The sequence below is a fragment of the Schistocerca piceifrons genome, chromosome 1 (genome assembly GCF_021461385.2).
Source record: "Schistocerca piceifrons isolate TAMUIC-IGC-003096 chromosome 1, iqSchPice1.1, whole genome shotgun sequence".
Lineage (NCBI taxonomy): Eukaryota > Metazoa > Arthropoda > Insecta > Orthoptera > Acrididae > Schistocerca > Schistocerca piceifrons.
The window spans coordinates 178,493,835-178,502,229 of NC_060138.1; the positions used below are offsets into that span (position 1 = coordinate 178,493,835).

General features: G+C 45.0%; 1 pseudogene; it reads right to left on the reverse strand.

Annotated features, from left to right (window-relative positions):
• Positions 1 to 7,630: 7,630 nt before the first annotated feature.
• LOC124724038 lies at positions 7,631 to 7,748 on the reverse strand (annotated as a pseudogene).
• Positions 7,749 to 8,395: the final 647 nt, after the last annotated feature.

Sequence of the window (8,395 nt, forward strand, 5' to 3'; positions counted from 1 at the left end):
GTGCATTCCTGGACATGATTTAAATTACCAGTCCCGCAGAAAACCCTTGTCTGTATAAATAAATTTCGAAGAAAGTCTTAAGGTAGGGTAAGATGATTTTTCGAAGCTTAGTGTATGTAATTGCTTTTTACACCAAAACTGCTCAAGAGAATCAGATTCAAATTTTTACCTACAGTTTCTGTTATTTTGGAGTTCAATGAGCTCTTCTCGCATTTCTTTTGCAATTTCTCCTACAGTAGTAATACACGGGTTGTTAACTTTAGCTTATGTTTTGATGTATTCTGGAAAATAATGATTGAATTCATCAGCTAACATTCGCAGATGACTCTTGATGCTTTGTTGTATGTTTGCGCTAATCGTGTCACACTTTTACCATCAGTGAGAGCTAACGCAGAATAATGGTTTTTGCCTATTTCACCTATCCATAACTGAAGTTTGCAAATAAGGACAAATACAAAGATATTTGCAACGACTTCGAAATGTCTGTTTCTGGAAGCTTGCAACTGCACGTTTAACTTACGCAAATGTGTGAAAATATCCACAAGATAAGCCAAAGGCATCTGAAGTGTCAGACCGGAAAACTCCTCTAGTAACTCGCTCATTTTTTTTCTCATCTAAAAACGACGACCTCTGCTTTCAATTCGTGTAATCTCCACAATCATGTTACCTTTAGACACTCAACGAACTTACACGTCAAACAAAAGGGTACGATGGTTGGAGTCTATGTCGGTGCGAAGTTTTTCTAAAGGCGTGTATTTAAGCCGACGCTTTTGATAGCACTTAACACATTTACGGCCAATTGTATTGTATTGTTAAGGGATTCATCTAGTCTTGTGAGCTAGCGCCTGACGCTGTATGATAGAATGCGTTGTCAGTTCCAAATAATTGTTGTTTTATTAACGTAGCTAGACCAGAATGTGACCCCCATCCCCCAGATGGCTCACATAACTTTTGTGAGTACATGCTTTGCCAACATCTGGCCCCAGCCCTTGCAATGCTAATTCACTTTCTGTACAGCAACTCTGTCCTCCTACTATTCTTTATCTCCTCTCCATTTCCTTTGGATGGTGTACTTGATGCCGACAGTGCTTGGATTTGTTTTTCTGTTTTGGACAATTGGGTTTCCTGAGTTGGAGTTTGGAAGCCACCACCACTACTCTGCAACTGTAAGACTGTAAGCCATGAGCATGCTTCAGCATGCATCGTGCAGTTTGGCAGTGGAACATTTTGTGTCACAGGCAACACGGTTCTTGCCTTAGTCGTGTGGATGATAAAAACCTCTATAAAGAAACCCCCAGCCACAAGATGTGCTGCATGCCAACGAGATATATGTCTGTCGAGGAGGGCTAGTATTTATCAGGCAACCTCTTAGGAACCTGCCGCGCCTTACTTGCACAAGGCTTATCCAGGCAATCAGAGCTCTGTTCCATCGATAGCTGCTCCTGGAAACACAATGAATCGACTCAAACTTTATTGCACTAGTGGCCATTAAGTCCCAGATGTCTCTTCTGATGGAAATTATTGTTACAGTGCAGAGAGAAACAACCCCAGAATGTTTCTTTGCCTGGCTTCTCCATGTGAAAAACAAACCAGACATCTGAGGGTGAACCGTTTCACAGATTATTTGGTATATAGTTAGACCGATGGTGAAAAATCCAGAATGGTTCGTTATGGATTGCAGTTTTCTCTGCTGCTCAATCTACGGCTCTTCAGGTATATGACAGTCTAAATGACGTACCTGTGACACATGCCCCACCCAAGACGTGCAACATGATCCAAGGAATCATTTTCCACAGAGGCGTTATGCCCCAAACAGATGAGGAATTCTGTCTCCAGCAGTGAGGCATACATCTCATTAGACATGTACAAAAGCGCCCAAGGATAATCATATAAGATAGAGGTGTCTTTATCTTAGCCTTTTAAAAGAATGTAATCCCAGAGAAGTTTAAGGTCAAGGTGTACAGATGTAGTGTGAAACAATATATCTCACCACCTGGTAGGCACTTCAGTTGCTTATAATTTGAGCATATGTCATCCCGATACGTGATGGACCCAAAATGTGACAACTGTGGATGATTATTTCACAAACATAGCCATTATCAACATCCACTTGTGTGTGTAAACCGTGCAGAACATCACGCTCCACATTCTCCAGTTTACCCAGTTTTTAAAGAAGAATAGAAGATCCATGAATACAAATATACTCACCAACTTTTGTATGCTGAGGCATGGAAGAAATATGAATACCTATATCCTATGGATATGACGATCAATTACGCTAACATCACGACCACTACCCCACCCCACCTCAAACTTTCCTACACCAGATCTCTCACTACCCTCCTGTCCTGTGGTTTTCACAGTACATTCTTTAGGAATCATTTCAGAAACTCAGCCACAGAAGCATTGTCTACCTTCGGCACCTGCCCGTAACATGGTTCTCTCTTGGGACCTGTCTCCCCATCAAACCTCAGACAGGAGGCTCAATACCAGAAAATGGCTGAAGAACACACAGCTTGTCAGTCCCAGGGCTGTTCGCAGTTCATGTGCCTCTTCAGTCAATTTGGATTGCTCATCGAATGAACCTTGCTCACCAAAAGTTATGGAGGGAAAAAAGAAGACGACGACGCAGAACAAGGCACTTTCAGTGCCACCAGAGGTGCCAGAGCCTTCCATGCAGTCGGATCCTGAGCCAATGTTTGTGGTTGTCATTCCATCCTCGCTGGTGAAAGAATGTGATTCTGTAGCATCGCCAGCCCTTATGGCCCCTTCACATGTGTCTTGGCCACTAGTCATAGTATTTTAATGGGTACTACTGTCACCATCTGGAACTACACCACCTTACTTCCTCCTCTTCTGCAGTTTGCAATGCTCTCAAAGAAACACACATTGGTAACCATTCTCCAATACTCCTACTCCATAGTTATTGTTTATTCTGTCAGAGCAGTAGTGATCTCGAGGACATCTGGAGGGCAGTACATTGGTTTGTACAAATGTCATCAGTAAATGAATTCCCCTTCATACCTTGTACGAGATAATAGCAACGTGAGCGCAAAAGCGCTCAATGATTACAATTTGCAACATTTATCTACCTCCAGGCAAGCCACTTACTTATTTTGAATTCACCACATTAATCCAATAATTCACACACTCGTTTCTCCTGCTTGGCGACTTCAGGACATGCCTGTGGGGAAGTACTACTTACCATCTCTTCAGGTAGGTGCTTCTAATAGACCAGCTTCTCACAGACCATGATCTGCGCTTTCTCAGTGATTGTTCTACTACCCACTAAATAAGAGAATTTTAGCTGACAGTTAGCACCGTGATCATCTCCAAGACAGATTTACACATATGTGCGTATACAAAAAGACGGATCAGGAAATGCATACATAGATCACAAGCCTACTCCGGGATGCAAATTCAGGCTCTCTGAAGTAGCGTCCACACACTCTGCCGAACTTACAGCGACTTTGGAGAGTCGAAATACGCAAAAGAATTTCAAGAAGAAACACTCATTATTTTATCAGACTCACGCTCATCTTTGTTACTGTCAAACAGCTACGATGTCGAAAACACAAAAGATTGTCTAGTATACCGCATTACATCAGCATTTCAGGAACTTTCACGCCGAAATAGGACAACAATCTTGTTTTGAGCGAAGGCGCACTGTGGAATAAAAGCAAAGGAAAAAAACAGACATTCTGCATAAGGAAGATGTGTACACTGGTTCAGTGGAATAGGATCATGTGCCGCCTGACGATCTGCTAAGGACTAGAAACGTGACCCTGATGTAATGAAAAGCTTCATCGTCTTACGAAATTAAATGGAAACACTACTCCGAAGTGGTACCTGACCTCTCATTACGTCCTTGGTACCAAAATGGCAGATACAGCAGAAACATGTCCCCAAAGGAGTTATAGATATTGGCTGCGAGTGGGCATTGATTTAAATGAATGGGGAAAGTTGTAATCTTGTGCCAGACCGGTGTTCGAACCCGAGTCTCTGCGCCGTCCGACACAGTGGTCATAGCAACTGCACGGACTACCCTGGTACACCTCTCGTTACACCCAAATTCTCAACTGATCCACACACTATAAGTGCCCCTTGTCGGCTATGCATATTACTCGCGGCATTTCGCCGATTCCCCCAAGAGCTTATGCTTGGTGCTATTTAAATAAATGCCCACTCGTCGCCAACGTCTTAATTCAAACTGGCTGCTGGATCAACCACACCCACCGTATATAGAAACATTACAGTGATAGTGACATGCCGGCCGCGGTGGTCTCGCGGTTAAGGCGCTCAGTCCGGAACCGCGCGACTGCTACGGTCGCAGGTTCGAATCCTGCCTCGGGCATGGATGTGTGTGATGTCCTTAGGTTAGTTAGGTTTAAGTAGTTCTAAGTTCTAGGGGACTGATGACCACAGAAGTTAAGTCCCATAGTGCTCAGAGCCATTTGATTTGATAGTGACACGACTTTGATTTCACGGGAGATTCCGTCAACATCTCTAATGCATCAACAGGTTCACATCTTCATGCGAGTGTGGCAGTAACGAAGATGACATTTCCTTCGGTTGCGACCGAAAATATCAAGAAACTACGAAACTAATGCAGCATATGATGTCCCCTAACAAAGCTTTATTAACAAGCATTAAAATTCTGTTAGCGATAAAAGGAGTGAAAGCGTGTATACTTCTATGATTTTGTAACTAAGAGACAAATAAGAATATGAGAAACGCTGTTCGGTTTACAGTATAGAAAATGGTTCTTAATTTTCTTTCGTCGCTGACGTAACTTCAGGTTAAACTGATGGAAAGTATAATTACTCTTTTAATGGTTCAGTCTGTCAGACATTTACAAGCTAAGAAATTATTTTTACGCTGGCTGTATGCGTGCTGCCCAAAAGCCATTAATAAATTTAAAATAAAAATATCTGTTCTTATCGTAAAAAAATGGTTCAAATGGCTCTGAGCAATATGGAACTTAACTTCTGGGGTCATCATCCCCTAGAACTTAGAACTACTTAAAGCTAACTAAGGACATCACACACATCCATTCGAACCTGCAACCGCAGCGGTCACGCGGCTCCAGACTGATGCGCCTAGAACCGCTCAGCCACCCCGGCCGACTGTTCTTATCGATGGTTATCCCAATCGATAATATTAGGTTTAAATTCACAATCTCCTAGTATAATACTGCCGTACGATTGAGTTTAGACTATTTTAGAATTATCCTACGACCCAAGTCTATGAATCTAGAGGTCGGAACAAACGTCCGATTGTTATTAACTTAACCACTGATCGTTGTTGCCCTTGTCAACATCAGTTATCAATGGTATTCATTTTGGGCCTCACTAGAGCTCAATGTCTCTGCTTTTCGCTATAACCAGTCTTCCTGGAGAGTTTTTTTTCGGATTTCAGCGTATTAGTCACTTTGTAAGTGTAAATGTATTTTTAGCATGTGTCTTTTCACATTGTCAACTAGAAAACATTTGAGTAGAACTGCGCAATCTTTTATTATAGTCGTACCACAGGAAAACCTCTTCTTACACCTAATTATTTATTTATTAAATGTCCTTTCATTTCAATGGGATGTGCATTCTACACTCCTGGAAATTGAAATAAGAACACCGTGAATTCATTGTCCCAGGAAGGGGAAACTTTATTGACACATTCCTGGGGTCAGATACATCACATGATCACACTGACAGAACCACAGGCACATAGACACAGGCAACAGAGCATGCACAATGTCGGCACTAGTACAGTGTATATCCACCCTTAGCAGCAATGCAGGCTGCTATTCTCCCATGGAGACGATCGAAGAGATGCTGGATGTAGTCCTGTGGAACGGCTTGCCATGCCATTTCCACCTGGCGCCTCAGTTGGACCAGCGTTCGTGCTGGACGTGCAGACCGCGTGAGACGACGCTTCATCCAGTCCCAAACATGCTCAATGGGGGGCAGAAGCGACTCTCATCGCTGAAGACGACACGTCTCCATTCGTCCCTCCATTCACGCCTGTCGCGACACCACTGGAGGCGGGCTGCACGATGTTGGGGCGTGAGCAGAAGACGGCATAACGGTGTGCGGGACCGTAGCCCAGCTTCATGGAGACGGTTGCGAATGGTCCTCGCCGATACCCCAGGAGCAACAGTGTCCCTAATTTGCTGGGAAGTGGCGGTGCGGTCCCCTACGGCACTGCGTAGGATCCTACGGTCTTGGCGTGCATCCGTGCGTTGCTGCGGTCCGGTCCCAGGTCGACGGGCACGTGCACCTTCCGCCGACCACTGGCGACAACATCGATGTACTGTGAAGACCTCACGCCCCACGTGTTGAGCAATTCGGCGGTACGTCCACCCGGCCTCCCGCATGCCCACTATACGCCCTCGCTCAAAGTCCGTCAACTGCACATACGGTTCACGTCCACGCTGTCGCGGCATGCTACCAGTGTTAAAGACTGCGATGGAGCTCCGTATGCCACGGCAAACTGGCTGACACTGATGGCGGCGGTGCACAAATGCTGCGCAGCTAGCGCCATTCGACGGCCAACACCGCGGCTCCTCGTGTGTCCGCTGTGCCGTGCGTGTGATCATTGCTTGTACAGCCCTCTCGCAGTGTCCGGAGCAAGTATGGTGGGTCTGACACACCGGTGTCAATGTGTTCTTTTTTCCATTTCCAGGAGTGTAGTTAACTGTAAGATACGGAGCAGAATTAACTGACTGCTTTTTACTGTGTAAGATGTTAACTACTGTCAGGCCATAAGAGACGATCGTGCAATTTAAACGGTCGAGGAAAAGAGTCGTATATATTTGTATTTTATGCATAAATGATTTAGGATGATAAGAGAGCCCAACACTAGGATTACGTCTATCGGTAATAACTCTCTTTTTCTATCCCACAGTATTTGACACTACGTTGAACCCAAGCGAAACTCCGACGGATTACAGTCGCGCGTAAGACTAATGGACAGAGAAATTCTTACTTCAGAAGATATGCTGCAGGTGTCGCAAGCGAGCTCGTGACACGGCTGTATGAGCCGAGAGACAAGTGACTGCGGGGAGACAAGTCAGGTACCTTAGGCAGCAGCGCTACGAACGTTATTTTCTTTAACCTGCACAGCACTGACCATCCTTAGCAACAGCCTTGTCTTTCTCAAAGTTCGTACTACTTTCTTAGAGAGCCGTCTCCTACCAAGCTACGGGAAGCAGTTTAGTTCAGGAGAGGTTTCAAACGGTATTATGCCGCACTACTGACAATTCTCCGACATTCAAGCATGGGCAAAAGCACCATGAGGATGGCTTTCCCATATGTACCCACGCATGAAATAGCAAGGATATACATGCTATTTCGATAAAATGGAATACCAAGACCTTTACAAGGAATGTATTTACTGAGCAGGCACTAGGGGGTTTTATGACAGCACCCCACTGATCACTCCGTCATCAGGCCACAAGTGGCCCATCGGGACCATTCGACCGCCGTGTCATCCTTAGTCGAGGATGCGGATAGGAGGGGCATGTGGTCAGCACACCGCTCTCCCGGTCGTTATGATGGTCTTCTGCGACCGGAGCCGCTACTATTCGGTCGCATCTCCGCAATTGGCATCACGAGGCTGAGTGCACCCCGAAAAATGGCAACAGCGCATGGTGGCCTGGATGGTCACCCATCCAAGTGCCGGCCACGACCGACAGCGCTTAACTTCAGTGATCTCAAGGGAACCGGTGTATCCACCGCGGCAAGGCCGTTGCCCTGCAAATTAGAGGCGTGATAAATATTCCATTAACACATAATTTATTTCACGTTCCCATGAAATCGTTTAAATATCTAGAGGTATAACGACTAAACGATATGAATTGGGTCCTACATGTGAATTATGTTGTAATGAAAGCCGATGGAAAACATACAGAGGTTGTAAGAAATAAATGCTCGAACCGAAATGCAGACGCAGGTTTCGCTGTTATATTTGACAAGGAACGATACCTGTGCGACGTCCTCAATACGATGCAAGTCTCAGTCGTGGTCAGAACATGTTCCGTCTAGTTGTGCGGGATTTACGTCGGATCTCAGTGAAATCGAACATAAGCAAATTGTTCGTTCTTTTATGGTGAGTATTTCCGTAACCGAGGTAGTCGAAGGGTTTGGTGTTTCGAGACGCACCATATCGAAGATTTATACAGCGTACGCCGTAAGCGGAGAATCATCATCCGCCAAGCCGCAACGCGAACGTAATTTTATACTGAGTCATTGTGACAGGTGGTTATCTGAGAGAACTGTGGCGCAAAATAAGTGCATTACAGCTGCAAAAGTCATTGCAGAACTGGAAATCGCACTCGCGAACCCTGTCAGCACCAAAACAGCACATGAACTGCAGCACCAGCTGGATTTCCAAAGTCACT